Genomic DNA, 25,887 nt, shown 5'->3' with positions numbered 1-25,887 from the left:
TCCCGAGGTCAAAGCATTGAACACATGATGGAAAATTTAAACAGCTCTATTTGCCTTTGAACGTTGCTCTATTTTTGCATCCCGCCGAGATGACAATGTTTCGCCTGTCCGACACAGTTGTGCCTTTGAACTCTCTCTGGTACCGACTCCAGCTGAGGAGAAACTGCTGAGTCGTCGAGACCAGTAAACACTGCGTGTGTGTGTGTGTGTGTGTGATCTGAAAGTGATGTGTGTGACAGCAGAGGAGGCTGTTGGACAGCAAGGACGTGGCATAATGACAGCTCCATTAGTGGCCCTCCTGGGGCTCTATAGGGGCCCTCTGATCAATCTGGCCCCTGCTTGGCCCTTGGCCTTGCTCTATCTGTGGGGTTCGACTCACTGCTGTGCACACACACACTGTATTGGCAAGTGTTATTGATACAAGGGCAAACACACATACGCACAAGGATACAGATGCATTTTGCATGCACAGACACACACTTAAGGCACCTGTATACATGCAGACATAATGGGTATTATGAATATGCACATATACATTTCCATTGTAATTATCATGTGTAAATAGAGGCCTTTAGGTGCACAAACTCACACATACACACACACCAACATCTGCACACATACAAACATACACAAACAAATAAAGCCCAGCAATCCCAGCTGGCTGAACTTGTATGCTAGAAGGTTATTCACACTCTTGCACATTCTTCTAAACACACACACACACACACACACACACACACACACACACACACACACACACACACCTATTACATCTGGCGGTATGAGACATCCACAAATGAATTGTAGATGAATCATTTGCATTGTAGATGATTCACTTACAGGGCTGTTGTTGAAGGGAACTCGTGTGGGATTCACTTACAGACACATCTTTCTTGTCTGAATTGTAGTAACCAACCACTAAATGCAGTTATCCCTGTGAGTATTTTTATGACCACCCCGCCATCCATCCTACTTTTTTTTTGGTTAAAACTACATCACAATTGATGTATCATAAATTAAGTTATAATAATTAACAGTGGTGGAGAAATTTCAGGTTATTCAGGTTCTTCACTGAAGTAAAAGCAGCAGTACCGCACTTTAAAAACACTCCATCACAAGTAGAAACCTTGCACTGAAAATGTTATCCAAGTAAAAGAAGGTAAGTATTATTGTGAGGTAGTTTAATCTATAAAATTTGTAAATTAACTGGAAAATTGCCTGTCAAATCAACATGTTGTCAAGCAGAAAAACAAGAGTTTCGACCCAAAAAGCAGATTTAGAGGCAGATCTGGTGCAGTTCAGATGTTTTAATGTGTGGAATTAAAATACAAAAAAAGTTTACAGATGGCCAGGCAGGACAAAACCAGAGAATCCAGAAAAGTCCATATAAACAGGAAGAAAGTACAAAACATTTAAGTAGAAGTCAAACACTGGGGGAAACACTGGAAAATTGCTGGGATGCTTAATACAAAAGATGAAAACAAACTGTCAAAGAAAAGAGGTAACACATTTTACAGATTAAATATGCAAGGGAACTTTTTTTTCATTTTATTAGTTTTCATCTGTGCAGTAGTGTCACTGTTGCAGATATTCTGGGCCATTTAAGCAGCTGAAAATAAAACCTGCAGTTGTAAACTTGAAAGGACAGAGGAAACTCTCCAGAGGAAAGAAGAGAATTAAATAGTCAAAGAAGTTGCTCTACTGTGCCTCGTGCATAAATGTGCACACGGTCTCTCTTATTGGGGAGGTGCACCCTGTTTCCCACCTGAAACCCATCTGCTGTTAATGCAAGAAAGACCTCTGCAGAAAAGATGCTAGACTTATACCTACAGCGTCATAGTTTGAAGCCTGCTGTGTTTGACGATCTGAGCATGATAACGGGCTGGTCAAATAAGTTGTGGGGAGGAATCCATCCATCCATTTCCTGCCACTTATTTCGGGGGGCAGGTCGCTTTAGCAGCAGACCAAGCAAGGTAGTCCAGACAACAGCATTTTCCAGCTCATCCTGAGGTATCCTGAGGCCAAGCCATATGAGATACATAATCTCCCCATCTTGTTCAGTGTCTGCCCTGTCCTACCAGTTGGATGTGCCCAGAAAATCTGCATACCCTGTGTCTGAAGAAGAGGCCAAGCCGCTCTATGGAGGAAATTGATTTTGGCCGCTTTTATCCACAATCTTATCCTTTTGGTCACTACCCAAAGCTTATGAGCGTAGGTGAGTTGGACCATAGCTCAACTGTTGACAAATTGAAAGCTTTGTCTTCCAGTTCAGCTCCCTCCTCACCACAATGCAACGCCCGTATTACTGCTGATGCTTCCTGCCTGTGCAGTATTTTTGGTGGATTGTCATGTAGTGAAGGTATAAAGTGACGTGAAAAGAAATTAGAGTAGGATTTGTAAAACACTGGCCGTTTGACCGAAAGTGTGATCCTGCAAAGCAACAGGAGATGATTTACCAGCTTGTTTTGACCCCAAATTTGTCAAGCCACCCTGCCTGATAACAAGGTCAAAATGCACAGTTGAAAGGTCAGCTGGATCAATAACCATGTGGTTTCCTGTCCCCGTTGGATTGTTTGGCCCTTGTAGCGGCTGCTCTGTGTGTGGCAGATTGATCTCCAGAAAATGTGAAGTTGTCAACCACTGTGTCCATCAAAATAGCCTGTTAGAGCCATTCGTCTTGTTTATATGTGTCAACAGGGGACACTTGTAGACAAGGCAAACCCACCGTGTTTGACCCACTTGAGTTCTGGGATCTCCTGCGGTGGACAGTTGTTTGCCAATGTCTTTGTATTGATCATTTCTGCACTTGGACTGGCCGGTGTTTGTGAGTGATATTACTGAGTCAATGAGTAAACAGAATTCCCGCGGTTTACTCTCAGGAAAGATATAATGCTCTCAGCAGGTATACACATGATGCATTTGCAACTTAATCACATCTATAACACGCCGAAAACTTGGCTGTTTGTGCACTAAATCTCTTGTGGGCTTTACTCTCTCATTACATTTGCTTCCCCCCCATTCCCACGTCTTTCCCGGGTTATGGGGCTAATTCCTCACGTCTCCTCCTATATCTCCAATCTGCTTCTCTGGGTGTTAAATTATGGATGAAAGTTACCTGACAAGGCACCGAGTTACATAAGCCTCCCTCCGTCCTCTCACCTGGATCCCAGCGGCTTCATTATTCTGTGTGAGGATCATTTGGCTGTGAGTAAGCCCTGCCCCGCCACATGGGAGCTGACATTAATATTTATTAGAAAGGCTTTTTGGAGGGACTAGATACCAGGGAAAAAGAGAGAATAGACGGGCAGAAAAAGAAGGAAAGACAGAGAAAGAGTATATGTGTATTAGAGAGGAAGAGATATTCAGTGTGTGTACACTCTTAGAAATAAACTAAAACCACAAAGGAATCTTTTGCCTAACCCTCTTTGGTTCCTGGTAGAACCTTTTATAAACCATTTTCAGAGAGCTTTCGAGTGCCATCGAGGGTTACACCCAGAACCATCTGTGAAAGGTTTCATCCAGATCCTCCTATGAGAGGTTCTACAGAGAACCCTTCTATGGTGTAATGATTCCACCCAGGGTGTTCTGCCAGGAACATTCTTATATACCGTGGGCTTTATCTATAACAGACCAAGGGTATTCCACTGAGAACCTTTTCTTATTCCTAGTGTTTTATCTAGAACCCACCTGTCAGTTTCTACCGCAAACCTTTTTATGTTCCAAGGGTTTTATCGAGAGCACACTCAGGGGGTTCTACTGGAAACCTTTTTATATAAGAAGGGTTTAGCTAGAGCCCAACCAGGAGGTTCTTGATGGTCCAAACAACCCTTGACTAAAGAGTTAGGTTTAGAGTCTGGGTTAAGATTGTGAAAGTTTTCAACAATCTTTGATGAACTCAAAAAATGTTTTCTGAATGAAACAGGTTCTTAATGGAACCCATCGTCTTACAAAGACCCCATGACAAACCCTTTCTTCGAAAAATACTTCTTCAGAAGCAAGTGGTAGGACCTCAGCCCTTCAGGAAGAACCCTTTTGGAGTCCTTGTCTCTAAGAGTGCATGCGTGTGCAAGCTTGTGTGTCGCATGTGCAGGCAATTGTGAAAGGTTCAGGCCACAGCCAAAGGTTGTGAGAGTTGGACAGACCTGACATATAGAGGATGATGCAGCCATCTGTTTCAGGCAATGGTGAATAACATTTTTTTCTCTTCTGTTTTTTTTTTGGGGGGGAGCTAATAGTGTGTGTTTTATCCCCGGGCGAACAGCATGTTGGGTTATTTATTCATAATTTGATATGGTGTGCCAAGAGTTTACCCTATTTTTTTCTGCAGGGGCTGGCACTCTCTTGGCTTTTCTCCTTGAACTGAGCATATGGAATAATGAAATTTGGTGCCGCATGATTAAAAAATAAAGTTGCATTAAATTAAGATAAAATAAAATAAACGATGAGAGAAAATGGAAAGAACTTTTCTTCTTATATGACTGCCTTGCAGAATGTGCATTATAATGCTATAAATCTTTTGTCTTTGAATTATTTAACCTGTCTCGTAATGCATGCTTCCATCTCTTTTATATATTATCATAAAGAGGTGTTAATATGAATCCTATTACTTTGAAATTTATATTACATTTATGTGATTTTCTTGTTTCATCTTGTCTGAGCAGGGTTTTTCATTGGGGTTTTGGGTGACAAACTATCATGGACAATCACTTTAACATATCTCGCCCTTCTTCTCAGTGATTCATAATCACCTCATGTCGGGAGGCATAATCGTATGTTTAACCATGACGGCACTGAGTCTTGCTCCAGTGTGTTCGCGGTGGCTCCAAACCGTGTAATCCCATTTGTTGTTGGGGGCCTATCGGCTCTCCGGCCAGCACATATTCAAAGCAGACCTCCTTTTAGGCCTGTTGCGCTCCCTTTGCGCTAACAAGATTCAATTACTGTTCACAGAGAGCATGATTACATTTGAGTATGTTGGTTAGGAGCTCTTGCTGTGGCTGCATCCCCAACCAGATGCATGTGTTCATGTACTGAAATGTATGCAGTCAAGGTGGAGAGAAAAGCCACTGTGACCTTAAAAATCATTATGCAAACTGAAAGTTGCTGGGACACAAGGTGGAAAACAGAAACCAGACACAAACCAAAATATTTAAAGTGGAATCATGGTAATAAGCCTTCAAAATGTGAAAGGCCGAATTTAGAGCCAGTGTTGGCGGTTCAACATGATGGCCTCCATGCAAGAGGACCAGTGCCCTCTGTTAGGTTTTAGTGGCTTATTCTAAGGTAACGAAAACACAATGACAATATTTTCAGGTGATTGTACACAGCCACTGGGGATGCACAATCCAGTGCATTCCCAAATTTCCGGTCCCAAGCCTGGATAATTGGGGAGGAAGTGACAGGAGGCTCATCCAGCATGAAAAATCCTTCGCCAAATCACTTTGCAGATCCATACTGGGTTGGGTGGGGCCCAGTCTGCCAGAGGGCAGATGATCTGCTGTGGCGACCTCTAACGGAAGCAGCCGATCTGTGCAGTGCTATAACTCTGCAGTTCCCCTCAGTTCTACTGATCATTTTAGCATCTTTCAGGTTATAGGTTTGGTTTCCAGCCTGTGTTTTAGTTAATTCTCATCTTATAGCTTAATTTTAGACCACAGCAGACAGCTTTATTCAGAAAAAAAACATTTTACAGTACCTGTCTAGCAAACAGAGTTGCTGGTGAACACAGTGGTTTAATTTTTTAAAGAAGTTCTAGTTCAATCTTGCCAAGTAAATTGATTCTCTTTTTTTTTTGTTGTTGTTGTTGTTTTACTTCACTTCTCATCAATTATAACCTTGCTGGACAAATTTAAAAACACAATAAATTCCCCACTCGGATCACAAAACCTCTGAAGAAACTATATATATGCAAGTGATGACTCATTGGAAAGCCAAAGGGGAGCTCGGCAGGACAGCTTTTAAATTAAGTCTCTGGACCAAACTCTGGCAGCAGTATTGAACTGAATGTAGGGTATACCTAAAATTTATACGACACATCCGACCCTGCTGGTGTAATATTTATATCAAAACAACATTAAATATTCAAGACATAAACTGTTGGATGTAAGTTTTACCAGCATCCAAGAATAATTTTGTTGGAAATCCATATGTAATGTCTGTAAATACATAAAACCCAATTTGTGATTTGAGAAAGCAATCTGTGTTGTATGAGACATTTTTGGAGTGTGTACGAAAAAGACAGAATTGGTCATTGGGATTTATTTTGCCATACACAGAAGCATTCATCCTCACTCACAGATGCTGAGGCATATGGCCGACCCAAGCAACAGCCATCTTTTCTCAAGAGTGATGTGTTTCCTCTCTCTCCCAGCTGCTTGGCGTAGCACTCTACCTAAAACTGCGCTCAGAGATGACAACAAATCAACACCGAATCGGCTCTCGCAGAGCGACCCTTGTCACACAGCCTTCAAACGGCGTGCTGAAAAGTCATTTTACCACTTTGCCTGTAATTCCAGGTCCATTTAGACTCACCTTTTAAATTCCGATACTCAAAAACAGATGATTACATTTCAAAAGTTTTTTTTTTCTCTCTCTCTCTTTTTTCAGCCCATGTGAGTCACAGAAGATGGCAAACAACAAGCACTCAGGTTCGCAGATACTGATGCATGACTCAGTTATGCAGGGTGATTTGCTTGATAATTAGTTGGGTATCCACTAATGCTGCCAGCACACAGACCTGGCAGTGAAAACAAGCTTGTACTACAGAAATTTCATTAGCATCCACCTTGCAGCCTTTTTTTTCTCTCTCTCTTTTTTTGAGTGACACTTGTAGATGTAATTAGGTCTGTTAACCAGTAATTTTCTACAGCATGTCCTGCACTAACACTAGAAATGATAGACTCATTTGTACAGCACTGTGCACACACCCTGTCTTTGCCAAGAACTTAATGCTTCTTAAATTATTTATTTTTCATGCAGTAGGAAAAACAAACTTTGCGGTTAGATTGAAACTATCCAGCTATGCAAAAAATAAAGTGAGAAAGGTGAAAAGTTGAATTCCTTGGTCTGGTATGAAGAGTAGCTGATGTTAAAGGTCCAGTGTGTAAGATTTACATTGATTTATTGGTAGAGTACGGCAGAAATGGAATTCATAAGTATGTTGTGAATATATCTCAGCATCTCTTTCAGTTCAAATCAGTCCAGCAGTTTACTTCAGCTCACTTCAGTTCAGCAACCCGGCACAGAAATAAAAAATACCATCCTGTCAAGGTCCTTGGGCTCAAACATGTCTGGGCATGTCCAAGAAAGCTGCTAGACAGAGCATCCATCTTTAGGGTCATTTTCAGGTCATTTTCATGCTTTTGAGACCTGATTTTATATACTTACTGATTTCTTTAATCATTCAAATTTGGCTGGGTGGTTTAAGAACATGTGTCTGTGGTATGAGAAACTCACACATTTATTGTTTTACATAATATATCCATTTGACAGAAATTACTGCCTTAAGTTTTCCAGTATTAGCTAATTTTAACACCATAAGTTGCTGGTCATTCCGGACCAAATAAGACTGAAGCAGCAAAACGCCTGGGTGTATTGACTTGGGCAACTTTGCAATTTATTGCTCATGAATTAAACTTTTAATCTGTAAGAAGAAGAATGTGTGATTTCTCATTTTTTATATGTATAACCTTGGTTTTAAAGACTTTTTCAGTCTTATCTCGTACTGTCCAATGTTCTCAACCATGAGAGTACCATAAGAAAGTTGGTAAATAATTCATATGCCCAGTGCTTTAATAGTTCTGTAATATATAAAAGAGCTGTACCACCTTGGGGTTTAACCCATTTATGCAATATGATGAAGAGAAATGAATATGGATTTGACACCATCCTGACAGATTGAGGTTAGACCTTAAGCTATGGCTGAGCTAAAGACTTGTGCAAAACTTGCAGCTCAATTACTCGTATACAGCGACACTGTCACAGATGAAAATAGGATTGCTAAGCTGTGTTTACCTTACCGAATTGACTCTACTGTGCTATATGTTGATATAATGTGTGTTGCTTATATTGCATAAAATCCCGGGAGCAAGTGGGAGTAAAAGCAATATGCACTCAAACACCTTTGCCAGGTGGAAATGAATACAAATGAAATGTGGCGTGTTGGTTCAAAGGCCCTTCGTTGATACCTATAGTGGCTCGTGTCAAAGCCTTTTGCCGCGCGTATGTCAGACTGGTCTGTGGAAAACTGCATCCCTTCAGCCACCAGCCCAGAGGCCTGTGAGTCTCATTAAAAAGATATAGTAGGTTCGCGCCACAGGGGTTAGGGGAGCACTCGCTACACTTTAGGACTATAAACCTCCAGTTCTTCCCTGCGACTGCTCTGCCGAGGCTTGAAGGTAGCCTGGGGACGGCCGTGCTGAGGTCTGACTATGGTTGCCTTCTAGAAACACTCGAAAACACTGGCGAGGGCTTGTGTGGAAACGACTACAGTAAGTTGAAAGGAGGCAAAATGAAACAAAAAAGGAAAAAAAAAAAAACATGTTTGTGATCAGCTGGGCCTCTGGTGGGTGTGAGCCGAGCTTAAAAGGAAAAGTTATTTTTCCAAAGGGACTCAAACAATCCTCTGATTTAAAATGAAGCCACACACATACACACACACACACAGTGAAACACCCATGTTCACTCGCATACCGACACACAGCCATACTTCACTCACTGATGAGCTTACAAAGTGGTAATTTGTGGCTTTCAAGCTGCTCATCATAACACCTGTGGGTTTATTATGCGAGCACTTTCCTCTGTTACTACAGACTTCAGTCCTCTGTCAATTATTTTGTCTGACAGTCTGGGCAAAAGCAAGTGTTTACCTATTTCTACCATGGCTAAAGTAACCCCTAATGAGCAGCCTGTCCTTAAAATGTATAGAAATTGACTGCCACTTTGGAGGTTAAACATAAAATAGTCAATTTCACTCAGAAGAAAGGTCGACAGTATGTCATGTAAACAACAGCGGACAAGATGTCTGCCCTTTTTACGCCTCTGTTGCCAGCATTTTCAGGTTGTCTGTCTGACTGTCTCATTCTTGTGAACGCAATATCTCAAGAACGCCGTTTGGACTCAAGGGTTAACTGATAACCATCACGTTCTCACGAATGCAACATCCGAGGAACAACTGAACCGAATTTCTTCAAATTTGGCTCAAATATCCACCTGGACTCGAGGATGAACTGATTAGAGTTTGGAGGTCAAGTTAGCCATAACTCAAGAATTGATTTGCTAATTATGACAAAATTCCAGACACATATCTAATAGGATAAATTGATGACATGATGACAGTTTATATCTGAAAGGTAAGCATCATAATAATCAGCTCTCTTTAAATACTGGAAATTGTTCACTTGCATCAAGTCACTATCATGATACCTTCTTCCATTAATTTCCTTCAAAATCTTCACCACATACATTATATGGGTCTGGACAGACATGGATGTAAACGGCAGCTTCACAGGTTGGCAGAGGGATGCAAGTGCAATGAGATCATTCTAGTTTTCTGTTAAGGTTGTTTTCATGTCAAACATCTAACCATGAAAGCTTTCTGAAAGCGTTATATACACTCTACTGTTGCAACGCCAAAAAAGCACCTTATTGTTGTTCATCAGCATGTAGATGAGAGGTAAATGTATTCATCTCCTACCGAGAAGAAGCCTGATCAGTATTCATACCCTCATTAGCATATTTCCCAATGATCTCTCTTCATCTACTCCCTCTCTCTGTTTGTTTTATCATAGAGGACTGACAGAGAATTTACTTTTTCCTCATTTTATCCTATTTAAAAAGTAATAAAGTTTGATATCCAGGGGGCATGGAGTTTCTTTGATGGGATACATGTTAATTAAAGTGGTAACATTTGTAGCCCAACAGTGCAAGTGAATATTAAGAGACGAGGGTGTCACAGTTCTATGTTAATAATAATTTCAGTATGCATGAGATATCTGCTCAATCAGACGTCTGTCAAATAGGAAATGTAACATTAAAGCGGTCTCAGGCATATTGATTTACATGCTAGAGTCTAATTTATGCATCATTAAGTTATGTGTTTCCTCTATGTTCTTGTTTTAGATATTGGATGGAAGAAGAACTCGCTGCCTTTTCTCCACTTCGACATCAGCCGTTCTCTTTTACTCCCTTTGTAAGTATGATAACAGCCTTAGACTGAAAAAAGAAAATTGTCAGATCAACTTTAAAATGTTACTTCAAAAGGTGAAACAAAAATCAATTAAGTTTAAGTTAAGTGATGCAATTTTACTGAAGTAATAGCAGGTTAAAGTATGTGATATAATTTCAAGTTAATTAAAAACTAGACTGCCATCGAGAAAGCAGAAAGTTAAACGGGACTGAAATGCACATTTTATAGTTTAATACATTCATCTGGCCTCTTTAACGCCATAATTTTACTTTTAATAAATGTACGCATTCAGGCAACACTACAAAACCTCCCTCAGCTCCCACATCTGTGAATTGTTTTTAACATATCTGAGGCTCTGGATTCACATCAAAGATCGCCCCTGCGCCCAACAATGGGAGCTCCGCCGATATAGTGAACGTATCTGATTCCAATACATTATTCAAGACTCGCTCCTATACATATTCACCGATCTGGAGTCAATTGAGCCGCAAGCCCTGTGCGATTGGAGAGATGTTCCCAGTGAACCAAATGAAAGAAATACAGACAAGCTGCTGAGAACAGTCAAACAGGGAAATGTTTGACTGTTGCGTGAAATTCTATTCAGAAAAAGTTTTTTTTTTGTGTGTGTGTGTGTGTGTGGCTACTGGCCATGAAATATTTTCACTTTTTTAAAGTGGTTATAGTTGCAGTTATGTCATCAGGATGTCTTTCATAATTTGTCCTTGAAGACATTTATCTCCAGTATCATGTTTCTATGGAAGGACATTCTCTTCTGTGTACAATACAAGGGACAATGCGGTGTGGATGAATAGGCATGAGGTAAATAAGAGAAATTGTCAGTTATGATCCTGTTCCCCAGGACAGAAAAGACTGTAGTGCGCTTTAAATGAAAACCTTAAAAAGAGCCACTGAGTGTGCAGTTTGTTCCCATTTTGCACCCTCTGCCTCGCACTTCAAGTCGTCGTGTATACGCGCTCCACTTCCCAGCATAAATCAATATACTTTGAGGCAAATGTCAACATTGGTTAGAGAGAAAGCAGCGGGCGGAGGAGACAAAAATACGGAGAAGGTGCATTGATTCATTATATAAGGTGCTTTGTGACATTATACAGTGTATCTCTGGTCAAAAGTGTAAGTCTCTGAAAGGGCATTCCAATTCATTTACCAACACAACAGGAAGAAACTTTTTGGCGTTTTCACCCGCATGTTTCACAGATCATGTATCACATCCATCTGTCATTTAAACGCAGCTCTTTAAAATGTGCATGTCTCAGATTTAAAGCCTCTGAATACTCAAATCGAAATTACGGTTATTGTTAAATTGTTAGAAATTAGTTTGAGTCTAAATTTTTAAATTAAATTTTTGTTTACTTCTCTGCATCATTGTTGTGGAGCTGAAACTCTTGTATCACCCCAGATTCCTTTGACACATTATTTTACCTTGAACTAGGGTTTAAGTGTGTGCTATAATTGGAACATTTTTACTGCTTTACTCTGCATCAGACAGTCATCCACGTTCTTTTCACAGCCACAGGACTCCTTTGAAAAAACAGTAATTTTACCTCACAGGACACGGGAGTTGCTGCTCCGCCGCTGCGTCAATCTAACTAACGTGTTAAAACACCAAAGTCGCACAATATTACAAACAAACAAACAGGCTCAAGCAGCGGTAGTCCAGCAACTGCTGTGTTCTATGAGGTAAAATTACTGGTTTTGCCCAAAGAGTCTAGAAATGGCAGTAATCGACCCTTCCTGTGTCTCACCTTGTTGCTTTGTGCTCCAATCACAGTAGAGCAAACTTGGTACCTCAGTCAGATTTCTCCTTTTCCTGTAAAAGCTTGGCTAAAAGCTGAGCTCCTGATCTGAACTCCTAGATCCGCCCCTGGTCTACAGCAGTCCACACACGGCACATAGCTTCATCGATTCGCTTCTGTGTTGGGTCTCCTGACCGACATGTCAATCAAACGAGATCTCCACATCTGCGCAGTCTTGAGAAATGGTCCAAACATCAAAATGTGCTGTTTTTGAATGATATTTTCTTATAATTATGAGCAATTATTTTCACTCAGATCTTTGTTGATGCTTAATAAGAAGCTAAACTTTGATACCGTATATGCATTTTACTATTTGAAGTCAGGTTTCCAGAAGCTTTAACAGATATTGGGCTCTATCTTATTGATTGCCTGGTATTCAGCAGACTTCATTAGAGCAGTGCTTACTAGTGGCAGCGCGTTTTGTTTGATCAGTCATTAGCAACTAATCATTAATGTGTCTGAACATTTCCCTTTTATCTTTTGGACAGACTTATCTGGGGAGGCACTCAATAAGTTGAACCTGCCGAGGATGAAGAATACGCTTGCGCTTTTTGGGATCAAAACGCATTATCTTTCATCCTCGTGCATGTAACCGAGCAAGTTCTTGCAGGATGGATTTTGAGCCCGTTGAGATAGAGCGAGTCAATGAAAAGGTGTTGAGAATCAAAGATTATTTAGTTGGGAGTGGAAATGATGGAGGCTCTTTGTGTTCTTATCAGCAGAGGATGAAATCTTTTTTATACGCCATCAGATTCTCCAAAAGGTACTTCTAAGCCAGACAATTGATTTCTATCGTAACCCTTTTCTACCTTGTTGTGCACAGCGTATCACGGATCAGTTCTGCATGGTTTCTACTCCATATGTGTTGAATGTTCTTGTGAATTAATCAGTTTCCATACATATGAGGTGAGGCAGACAGAAAGAAAGACATGCGGATATTTAATTGGATCTCAGTCGTATTTGACATTGACATACAGTAATGCTCAGCATTAGTAATGTGATGTTTTACATCTGTAGCGGGATCATGCATACATTATTGCATGTTGACTACATCTACTCCACCTTAATTGGCTTACACTTCAAAATGACAGCATCTGGAGCACTGTGTTGTATTAAATGCCATCACAAATTGCTTCTTTTAATGATTTTTCTCTCCAGCTATTTCTGTCTTCTGTTCTTTCTTCTGTTTTATTCTCCTCTCCAAACATTTTCTTTCCTGTGCAATCCTCCCTCCTCTCTTGCAGCTCTTTCCCCACACCTACTTTCATCATCCCTCTTCCTCCCATCTCCCGATATTTCCCAGATATTTACATCCCTCTTACATCCCCATTTACTCTCCCATTTTCTTCATCACATTCTTCTCCATTTTTAGAAAAACACAGGCAGTCTAAGTGAGCAAAAACTGCAGCCAGAGACTCTGTGATTGATAAATCCCTCCTTGCCAGTGACAGGAGGCTCCTCAGCTCCAATCACTGTACAAATTGGCTAAAATGCCTGCTGGTGTTTATGCACAGCCACAGTTTGTAGGTTGCTCTCTGGTCTGATAAAAACCACAAAGAGTCAGAGGGTATGAATGAATGAAAACATTGAAAACCTGAGCCGGTAATGTCAAAGTTTTTTTTAAATTTATTTATCCAGTTAGAAATGCCACATTCAGAATCTCCATTTGAAAATAGCTGACTCTAACCACATGATTGACTAATGATTGAATGTTAATAAACTTACAATCATTCTGCAATATAACTCAAATGTGATGGAGCCGCTGCCGACCCTGCCTTTGGTCCCCTTTGCCCCCTCTCCAGCACACTGGCCAAGGTCTTTATATAGTCAATTTACAATCCCACAAGAATCAGCAGCATCCTCTGTCTTCACCACTATTTTTATTTATCACGTATCATTTTATTATTAACCCTACCTCATCTCTTTCCCCCTTTTCTTTGTCATTACTTGTTAGCTATCCTCATTACAAACATACCCCACCTAATCTTACGTGTCATGTCATAAACACTCAACCTCCCGGGTCGATATAAACGGTTGTACTGTGCTGCGCCTCTTAATATTCAATGTCTTTATGTTTTAACACGTCCAATTGACACAATTGCCACAATAGGATTTTCACATTTCAAATCAGGCCATGCCATTCTTAAGTTTGCGAACAGCTGCTCTAGTGGATAACATAATCATAATCAATAGACAGCAGAAACTAAACTAAGGGTATTGCCTTTTTCTAGGTTGGCCCACAGTCTCAGTGCTCGGCTCGTCTATGTTGGAAAAACAAAAACAAATGCTAAGTAACTAGCTATCTCATCTACATCAATCGTGAGATGGTTAGTCATATCTGCTAGCTACTAACAGCAAAACACTGGCTACCTAGCTAGCTAATCTAAATCACCAGCTTGCTAGTTAGGTAGTGATTTACAAACATTAGCTATCTTAAGATGTGACAACGCTATATACAGTATATATTGCTTTACAGGTGCCCCAGCAACATCTTTTTGTAGAATTATATTATACCAATTTTAAAAAAGGAAAAAGAATCAACCCTGAGCCAGTGATGTCAAAGGTTTTATATTTGCCTGGTTTGTGATGCTGAACATTCAGAATCTCTATTTGAAAAAAGCTTAATGTAACTGCATGGTGGAGTCAAATGCTGATAACCCTGCGATCATAGTGCGGTACACTTGATGGGGTGTCATTAATAAGGCTGCAGCACCACAAAGAATCCACGCTTTACATGGTATGTGAGCCTGTACCAGAACAATTGCCACGCATCCATAAACTGGCATGTTAACAGAAAGCCCTCTGCTCTGCCACACAATGATAGGCTTTATGGGAAATTTAATAAGCCCCTATCCGTGTATTGCCCACATGGCTTATCGCTGCCAATAGAAAAATATCCATTTGGCCTCTGACATCTTCAGAATTATGAGCCCTCACTATTTATGAGCCCATCCCTATTCTTTGTCCCCACATCCTGCACTGCCACCCATCCAACTCACATCCTGACTCACTGCATCTGTCTTTCTGAACCATTTTTTTCCCCCCCTCCTCCTCTCCTCCCTGATGCTGCGAGGGCCAAACATGAGCATTAGCCATTCAGCCAGTTAAGCCGAGGGCCTCAAAGTGGGGTGCCTCTGATGTGGATCTGCTTTGGAGAAGAGGTTAATAATATCTTTGAGAATAGTCTCTAGCAACAGGACCTGGCACGGCGTCCTCCACTGATCAGTGTTGTAGGGGGGGCGGGGTTGGGGCGGGGTGAAGTGGGCATCAGCACGGGCAGGGAAGCAGCATTTACATACTTGTGTGCCAAGAGCTGATATTTAATTACCAGCCTGCCAAGATGGTGGGATCAGTTTGCGTGTTGTTCCATTTCTGATCATTGCCATCTCATGAGACTGCTGCCTTGCAGGGAGGGCCAAGGACACTGGCAACAGAATGCCACAGCAGGCACGAGCTACTGGTGTGCACATGTGTATCTACCCAACACAGTGATTTGTAGCAGTTATATAATTATGAATCATACCAGACCAGAGCTTTCAGTTCTGTTCCATTATTGGAGCGTAGTCTTTTATTCCGTTCCTCTCATGTGTCACTACGCATTTTGTCCCTCAGTCCTGAAAAAGTAATGAAAATAGTCTCCGGTGTCTTGAATACAATTTCGCAAGCTCTATGTCATTGTCAGTTCATCAAATCAGGTCTCATTGTTTATATGTGACAGCAGCAGGTTTGAGCTGTTGCCTTCAGGGCGGAGTCTCTTTGGATGAAAATTTACACACTCATACTCACACACACACACTCTTCCCTCTGTCTCGCTCAGCTCCTTTGCCTGTGCAATGACGCACAGAGCAAAATGCCAAGAATAGAACAGATCAGTTGCATTCTCCCACAGTCCTTCCAGGATTAATGGACTCAATTGGGCAAAAACAATCATGTTATGTATGTCACGTTAGTTAGCTAGCTTTATTTTTGCATGGGTGGTACTCATATTTGGCACAGGCTCACACAGAACCAGAACTCAGTGACTTTCGTGGCAGTCATTACAAGGAGTATAAAGGGTTAAATGGTTGAGAAACGGCAGGGGATCGTAGGTCATTCAACACCGGTTGCTTCTTCTACCTCGTCTTGAGAACCGAAGGGTCATCGGTTCAAGCCCTGCACAGACCAAAGTATGGAGCGTGGACTGGCAGCTGGAGACGTGCCAGTTCACCTCCTGGTCACTGTCGAGGTGTCCTCGAGCAAGGCACCAAACCCTTAACTATATATATAAATGTGCGTGCAGCCTCCTCTCTCTGTTAAATGTAATTTCCCCCAGGGGATTAATAAAGTATATCTACTTCTTCTTCTTCTACCTGAGCAAGGAATCAATCTAAACTTAACTACGAGTTAAACTGTTTCCTGAATTAATGCTATTCTTCATCAAAGTAGTCATGGTACTCTTAAAAGCGCTACTTTACATTTTTCCTTTCTCTGTAAATGCCCGTGAAACATTACCCTCATTTCAGACTGAATTGCCACCCAACTGCTGAAGATTAGGGCTAATCGCCTCAACATCAGTTCAGATTGTTAAGGATAATTTCTGTCCCCTTTACACGCAGAAATAGATACGTCCGTTTCAAGCGCTGTAATTGTCACTGCCCGCATACTTCCATGCGTCCTTTACGTTGGCATGGATGTTAAGCAATCAGAGTGAAGTTAACCAGAAGAGGAAGAAGAGGGAAAATTCTCTGATGACAGCGAACATGGCAACGTTGGAGGAGGTTGTAATAAAGAGGCAAAAGCAGAGGCAGTGTTGTAAATAATGGTGGTCTGTGAAGCCATTAAATAAACTGTGACATGAACTTCTTTGTCATGTAAGCTTTCAAAAAACATGCACAAAAATGGACAAAATGAATGCAGAAGAAGGCTCCGCTCCCGTGCCCACTGACTTCTTTTCCCAGACTGGACAGTGAGTCATTCAGAGTTTTCTGAAAGGTGGAGTTACGAATGCGGACTTCATCTTTGTACAAAGTTAGAAGGGGCCAAAACTGGCACCAGACACCAGCTAAGTGCTGGTAAAATATTCAACTGGCTGCAAGATTTGAGTGTCTTTCATCAGACATTTGGACTAAAATGTTAATTTTGCTTGCACCCTGACAGCTAGATAGCAACTTAGCTGCATCCATGAAAAATAGCAATAGAGACAGTTTGTATAAGACTGATGCAGCTGTACAGGTTGTTGTAATTCAACTACAACTCTGAAGCTGGCATACTCCTTAATATAATGAAAAACATTAAGTTTAACTGCTCCTATCAACCTCTAAGGCAGTGTCTGTATTGAATCAAAATGACTGTTAAAGTACGTCACTTTCTTCTGACTGGTTAGGCCAACAAGAAACGAGTTAACACGATCACGATGTCAAGCTGAATGAGCAAAATGAAACAAAATGGGAAAGTCACAGCCAGAAAGCGCCACTTCTTCTTGTGCTGCAGATTTGCCATACCTCAATTTGATACTCACTATTTCCAGAAGCCACTGAAAATGCTTTCAGAGATGTAATGCCGCCTTGATAGAAAAATGTAGGTTTTGTGACTTTCATTTATGTAATGCCAAAATCTGTTGCATCAGAAATAGTTTCATGCCAAAGTTAACTTCTTCTTCTTCTTTTACCTTCCTCACAGAGCCTTTGATTTCTGTTGGGGATTGGAGGGGGGCCATGTGTTTCTTCTTTCTTCACTTTTAGCTTGGTTTATTCATGAAGATCTCTATAAAAAACTTTCTGTCAAAATCCACATGAGAGAAGAGATTAGTTGATAAAAATGTATATATGTTCACCTATATTGCCATCAGTTGTTACGATGAGCTCATGTTGTAATGAGGTTTATAAATAGAGGATATTATATGCCCTGGGTTTTGCCTCTGAGGCTTTATTTAGGATTTGGCTCTCTCCTCTGATTGGTAGGTTATTGGGGCCATATGCAGCCTGACTGAGCAAAAAATCCTATGACCTCCTCTACACATATTTCCAGGAAAATTAAATAATTTGATCCCTGAGATAAGACAGTAAAGGACAGTCTTCTTTTTGATAAAATATTAGGTTTCTATCAATGAAATTAAATTCTGAAACCACACCTATGCCCTTGTTTGATGGAAAAGCAAAGTCATGACACATTCACAGTCTACTACAGACTCACTACTTCTGAAATCTTTAGCGATGATTACTTTTGCTCCTGCCTGTCCTCAATTTGTCATGTTGCCTTTAAGGACTTTTCTTACCTGATCTGCCCTCAGGTGTCACAACAAGCCGCGGACAAGCCTTAGCGATGTACAATTAATTTTTTCGGAAGGATCTATTACATTTTTGGAGGCAGAGAGGGTCAAGGTCTATAATCATGCAATAAAATCCCTCAAACATGACAAGATGAAAGAGCACCGAGAGGAGCCGCTGGGTTAGGAGGGTCAGGAGAGTGTGAGGAGAGCAAGCTGGCATTGGCATCTTGAGTCTCATTATACCAAGAGGAGTGTTGGGAGAGGCCTTTTTTTTTTTTATCCGGTGACATTAATGACTCCCCAAAGTCAAAGTGAGAAATTCAATTAAAGTCATTTTAATTTGGCAATTAAATGCAGATGTAAGCAGAACTGGATGTAATTTGACGGACGAGTGAAAATTCAGTCCAGAATCCAAAGCATGACATTCAGGACTCGCAGGTTCATTCTTGGTGAGATGCAGAGATAAAAATGTGAGGTCGCCGGAGAATTGTCCACATTAAGCATCATTTATCATGATCGAAGCAGAAGATCTGCCACTACTATACCCAGTTGAATCTGTTAAGCTTTAATTCATTTTCCATGTCATCTTTTATTTGTTTTTTTATAACTGAAATGTGGTTCCTTTTAGTGGAAAAAATAGATGTATGTGCAATGTTAGAGTTAGAGCCCTATGTGGTATATTAAATAGGTTCAAGCCCTACATAATATATAGGGATGAGAGAAAAAAAAGATTCTCTTAAAGGGATAGTTCACCCAAAAAAGAAAATTCAGTCATAATCTAATCACCCTCATGCTGATTGAAGGTCATAAGTGATTGGTAACCAGAAACAACTTAAAAAAAAAAAAACATAAAATACTTCCATACTTATATGTCTATAATACAAATCCCCTAAAGCCCCAGCACACCATGTTGACATGTTGACAGACGTTTCCATACAACAGAAAGAAAAAAAGCAGATACCAGCATCAAACCTAATCCTCTCGTTATTTATTTGGCTTCAAATCAAGCTTAACTTTCACACAGACTTTCTTGACCGTCCTTCAGTATAACAACATTAGTCCAACATCGCTGCCTGTGGTAGTACATAAGCTGGACAGCATGCCAGCTCGTTCAACAGGTTAACTTAAGAAATAAACAGTAAAACAACAAAAAACATGGCAAAACTTTCAAGTCAGGTCATAAGACGGCCAGTATCGATCCATCCATGAGCTTGAATAGTTACTGCTTTTATTATTGCTTGTTTTTGAAACGTTGATTCATTCATTTGACATGCATTTAATAATAAAACACAAGAAAATACAACAGACAAAACATGAACTTAGTGGTTGCTTGCCATCTCCTGTTGTTGGTTTGTTAATAGCGTGGTATTTCAAAATAGTGGTCACTGCAGCAGGCCTACTTGTTTAACTGAAAAAGGTATTGTTTCCTCCCTTTTAGTTCCCCACTTGTGCAGCTACTTTCCCTTTTTTCTTCTTTAAGTAGGCAGAAGTGTGTTAACCCGGGTACAACAGCATACGTAAACTTTTCAGAAAATAGTGAATTAATATTCTTGCTCGGCACAAACAGCTAAAAATAACGTTTTGGAAGGGAGTCCGCTATTGTTCCACCTCTGTGAAAGACTCTACAAAAGATATTTTTCTCCATCAATGGACATAAAAGCACACGGCATAAAGAAATAAATGGAATGTCGACATGTTATTGTCTGGGCCACTTTATACTGGAAGCTTACACTGCTAGCCTCGAAACTTTTAAAAAGCACCCGATGTTTCCATTAAAAGGGTCATTTAACACCAAATCACGGAGGGCAGAATAACGCTGCTACACTGCTTTCTGTGAGTTTGAGCTTTCAGCAGAGTGGCATTTCTGGCTGCACCCCGGTGAGTGATGTCATGGCGCTTATTTTGGTCGGGTGTGGACAGAAGCACAACACGCTTAAAAGTTTCAAGATTCGGAAAGCAGCGCATCAGCAGTTTTCCTGATGTAATTCACTTGCACTTTACACATGGTTAGTGTCACACTCTATATTTCTTTGCTGATCACATTTCCCTTGGTGTGATAATGCATACTATGTTGACTCGCTCCAGTATGATGGTTTTAGAAACAGTTTGAAATTTGTTATTGGTATTTGATATTGGTATTGATTTCAGCCCCCAAAACCCACACGGGTTGAACGCCACTACTCATTGATTTTGTGTATGTTTATTGCACCCCCTCTGTCTTTTATATCGGAATCTGTGTGTTTTTCTGCCTTTGTCCATCTCTACGTCTCCTCTGTATGTGACATGTGCTGTCTTAGTTCTTGGTGACATAGCTGAAAAAAGTATTCGGATAAAATGTTTTATTCCAGTCTATATAAATAATTATCAGTATACTGAGGCTGTCGAAAGTCGTGATGCACTTTATTATGTTTTGTCCACTGAAAAGGCACACTAGGCCACTCTAATGGCATCCAAATTTGAATAAAGATTATGAGGAAAAATGGTTGAACTGAACCACTTTATATTGAAATTAACCACCTTACTTTGAATATAACCACATTATTTATCAAGGCACACAGTTAATAGGTTTAATAGACTTATAGAAAAACAGAAAAACTGCCTTACTGGCATGATGACCTGTCCCTTTTCATCAACCGTTTCCTCACTGTCTACATTTACTGTCTCACTTCACTGTTTCAGTTGTTGTGACACATGTCAATGGTGCTACTGAACAACACTGTTTTGTCTTGAAGCATGCTCCATTATCAAGGGATATGACAGGCTATTCATAAGCCACGGCATATTCATTGTGCTTTCATTAACAGGAAATGCATTTAAGTGAAACTACTTAACATTTTATTTAACAGTTTTCTTATTGCTATTGATTAAGTGTCTGTTGCACGTACATTTTAACTATTGTTTTATTGCCCAGGCCTGTGCTGTCTTGGGCCGTTCCTGTTATTTCTCCTGCTCAAACGTGAGTAGGCAGATCTGACGGGGCCGGACAGAGCTGGCAGCTAGCCCGTGTATCTTAGTTAAAGGGCAGTGTGTGCATAATGCTGGCACGGCGGAGTATCAGGGCCTATAATCTCTTCTGGAGCAGTGTCATCATGGCGGGGTCATCGTCCCCTCTCTCCCCGGCACGGAGGGAGAGGGAGAGGGGAGTGGAGCTGACAGTCCGGACACCGTGGGCCATGCTCAGTGGAGCTGCAGGCCAGCTAGGCACAAGGACAAATGACATATTGCAGCACACATTAGCATTTTTAGTCTGGCATAGCATTTAGTTAGAGTTAGGAAATGATGCAGATTTGCCCATATGCATGTGATTGGTGCGATAGAATTAGCATATTAACCTTTTGTGCATCAGGGTAGATTCTTTAAAGGCCGTGGTCGCTAACCCTTAGCAAAGTGACAGGCACTTTTCAAAATAGCAAAATGAATCAGTGAATTTCTGGGTAACACTTTATATGAAGGGCTATGCATAAGACTGTCATTACACTGTCGTAACCATGCCAGGACTAGCCGGCTAGCTACATGACTAACCAATCAAACTGGTTAATGCCAGCTACAGATAACAGCAGATGGCACTTAGCCTAATTCATTAACAAGTAAACTAGGTAACTGCCGTCTGCTCATCAGCTGCCTCTGTAAATAAATCACCTTGGGATTGTACTCTGTTGTCAAACTGGCTTGAATATATTCATGACAGACTTATAATGGTCTTATGAAGGCCAGTGTCAAAACCGCCCACATATGGCAGTGTAATGTAATGTTAAATAACGCTGAACAGTTTTATCATGTCAAATCTGTCATGACAAAGACATTGACAGGTTATGTTGCCTTGCTTAATGTCAAGTTGACAAAAAAGACATCTTAAACAATTTCTCTGCCTTAAAAAAGACAATAATAACAAAGACTGATGCAAATTTGCCCATATGCATGTGATTGGTGAGGTATAATTAGCATATTAGCTTTGTGTGCATCAGGGTAGATTCTTCAAAGGCCATGTTGGCTCACCCTGAGCACGGTGACAGGCACATTTCAAAGTATCAAAAAAAAGAATCAGGGAATTTCTGCTATCTGCTAAGTCTCAGGTGGGCCTATTGTGGATGTTAAACCATTGCACTGCTTAGGGTTGCACTGAATAGGCTACTGTTACACAGCTTACTCCAGCAGCTTACTCTAGCACTTAGCTCAGCGCAACCAAGAAAGTCTTCTGGAAATAGAACTGCAACAACTGCAGATGTTCTAACAATGTCGAGAAACCGGCCCCCGGTTGCCATATTTGTGTTTTCTCCCCCTCAGATGATTGCCCCAATAAGCTGATGGTGCACTCCACCAGGCGGGGAGAAATGTACACAGAGGCAGGCTTCAACAGATGCCGCCTGCTCATGTACTCCAAAAAACTCCCCTTTTTGCAAGTCAACAATTTGAACCGTCGCTACTAGAGCTGCTTGTTTTTATTCTTACTCTTACTCGTCTCTCTCCTCCTTGAGAGAGCTTGCTTCTTAAAATATTCATCCCCTTTTTTTTCCCCCTCTTACTTCTCAACTAACTTTTTGTCAAGAGAACAATTTTTAGAGCCCTTTTTTCTCTGTCTTTACAGCTCTCTTTCTCTCTCTTCTGTGTGGACTGTTTTGTTTGCCCCTCCAGACTTCAGCTTTCTGTTGTTCTTATCTGGGTCAGTTTGTGAGTGGAGTTTCTCCTCAGCTTTTTTTTTTCTTTATTTTTTTTTTTCTCCCCCCAAAACAAAAGGGGGCTACATCTATTCTTAGCGCTACACCAGTAACAGGGGTTGTCCTCCTTTCATTGTGCTAGGTGACATGAATATTGCAAACAAGAGGACTTACTGTGTGGGAAATGAATTAGTGCTATTTTTCCACATGAAAAGGGCCTGTCACTCTCTGTTACACATGTGCACCTGATTTTCTCCGCTCTTTCTCCAACTCGTTCTCTCATTCCTCTTTTTCTTCAACCTCAGCATTACAAAATGAATGATGAATGTTTTATTATATTATTTTCCTGTTCCCTTGGTTGCCAGGAGGTGTACGCAGGAGGCATTTCGACAGTGCCTTTATGACATTCCCCCAGGGTTCTACAGAGGATTGAAGCATAGCAGAGAAGATTAACGCTTGCATGTTTTGTATTATTCCTCTAAAACCTGGAAGGTGAAAGTGGAAGGTCACCATTGTATACTGTATAATATAAAGTGTGCCTGCCATTGTCAAGGATTAGGGCCTGTCCAATAGAATTATAATGGCAACCATAGTGTAACATACTATGGGATGTCTTAAAGGGATAGTTTGGATTATTTGATGTGGGGCTTTATATAGTCAGTGTATTAACTACAATAGAGGCAAAAGCAGAGGTTTAGAAGTTTAATTATACACTATATTTATTTTCATCGCTTGACCTTGCTGTCAGACAGCTTTTTTCTGACAGGAAACTACAGTTATATTAGCCAAATAATGCCCTCTCCAAACCAGCCAAAGTCCAGAGGTGAAATCTGTAATTTTACTTCACAAAACACAGGGGTCGCTGGTCCACCGCTGCCTCAGTCTGTTAGTTTGTTTGTGTTATTGTGTGTCTTTGGTGTTTTAGAAGGATAGTTTGGATTTACCAAAGTCACACAATAATGCAAACAAACTAACAGATTGAAGCAGGGGTGAAACAGCAAATCATGTGTTCTGTGCTGTAAAATTACTGATTTTGTCCATGGAGTTTGGTTGGTTTGAAAGGAATCATGTTTGGCTTATATAATGGTGATTTCCTGTTGAAAAAGGCCGTCTAATGGCAAAGTAAAGCGATGAAAAAATTTTAAATATAGCGCACTCTTAATTTTTTTATTTTTTTATTTTAACCTTTGTTGCTGGTCACCACATCTTCTAACTGCAGGCATCTACTGTAGTTCATACACTGACTATTGATAATCGCTTCATACGACACCATATCCAATGGTCTGAACTGTCCCTTTAAACAAACAGACCTAGCCACGAGTCAGACAGTCATACTATTTCTCATATATCGAAAATGATAAATGCTGCATTTAAGTGTTAATTGCGTAAAGTTAATGGTATTTCAATCAAGGGAATTGGAAACCGAATTAAAAACTGTTTTATCATCATGCTTTGTAATAACTTAAAACCAGCACAGATTTCTGGGATTACCTTAATGAAAGGTTAAACTTCAAGGTCAAACCATTTTAGATTAATTCCTTTCTATTTCAGTGTCTCACCTGTGCTGTAGTTGATCAAATTCCCATCCAACACCTCAGCACCTAAACCCAGGGTGACGCCGTCCGATTGATTGTGCTTATCTCTTTTTTTTTTCACTCCACACCTCCTCCCTTATTGCCTGATTGTTTCGCCTCACTTGATAGGTTCTGTGTACGTCAATATTTTAGTCAGAGATTAATTTCACCGCCGAATCTCGGCATTGGAAAGCTCTCTGCAATCAGATAACATTTATAAAGCCATGCTTGACCCTGAAAGTGGAGGATGAAGGGAGAGAGACAGAGAGGGCAGCAGAGTCGGAGGGGGGGGGGGGGGGGGGCATTATTGAGTCTCGTGGCTCATCACATTCACCTCAGACTTTTTCACGCTAATGGGATCCTCATCCTTTGGTCTGACAGAATGGCCTGATCGTCCACGTTAACTCATTACAGCTGCATTTTCAACCCGTCTGGCCCCTAAAGTTCTCGTCTAGCACTCTCCCCCATGCAGCGGTCCCTATTTCACCTCAGTTTCATACCTATAAGCATAATGTTGACTTCTCTCGTTGTCAGGGAGCATACGGACAACATCGCGTTAATCCTTTGCTAAGACTGCACGGTCAATCATATTAAATCCTAATACTTTCAAGGTGACCCTGGGCATGGATTCATTGGGCATATGGTCCCATTTTAAGCCTCGAAACAGCAACGTGCCACAGAAAAGCAGGAAAGGGGTAGAGCTTTTATCTTTTCATCATATTTAAATCAACAAAATTTATGAACTTAAAGCTGAAGATCATTGTGAAACCATTTTTCTTTCTTGTGAAAAACTATGGCTCTAGTCCAGCGCTCTACTCCCAGTGATTTTTCCCCTTTACACTTCTTTTGTTAATTGTTTTTTCCCCCCCAAATTAAGTAGTGGCTGGATTAACTCAAAGATCACACAATGTGTTGGTTGACAAAAGAAAAAAAACAGGAAGCCAATAAACGAACGCCACCCTTCCAGCCGCCATCAGCCTCAATTAATTTGCTTTGAAATTGAGATTTTCCTCAATTAGGGTTTTATTTGTCAACCTGGAGCGGAATAAATGGGATTTCAAAGAGACCTATAATGACAAGAGAGCGCAAATCCAAACAGGCGAGCAAAATATACCCCCATTACTGCTCTTTGACTCATTTATAATGGCGACAAAGTGTTGTTAGTGCGCTTTCCTGGACAAAAATGCTTTATAGTAGTGCTTAGAGATATTGATTGCATAGGCACCTATACATCATCTAGTTTCATTATCGACAATTTTGTTGAAGGAGAATTGTCCATATTTGTGGAGTGTAAGGCCCGGCGTGGGGTCTTTATCCCATCGCGGTGCAGATGATTGAGGTGTTTTTGTGTACACGGTACAGCTGACACCCAGTGTGCTCCTATTGGCTGTGACTAAGATGATATGGTGTT

Source organism: Lutjanus erythropterus, chromosome 22, assembly GCF_056507025.1.
Source record: "Lutjanus erythropterus isolate fLutEry1 chromosome 22, fLutEry1.hap2, whole genome shotgun sequence".
NCBI lineage: Eukaryota > Metazoa > Chordata > Actinopteri > Lutjaniformes > Lutjanidae > Lutjanus > Lutjanus erythropterus.
Note: the sequence above shows the minus strand (reverse complement) of the source record.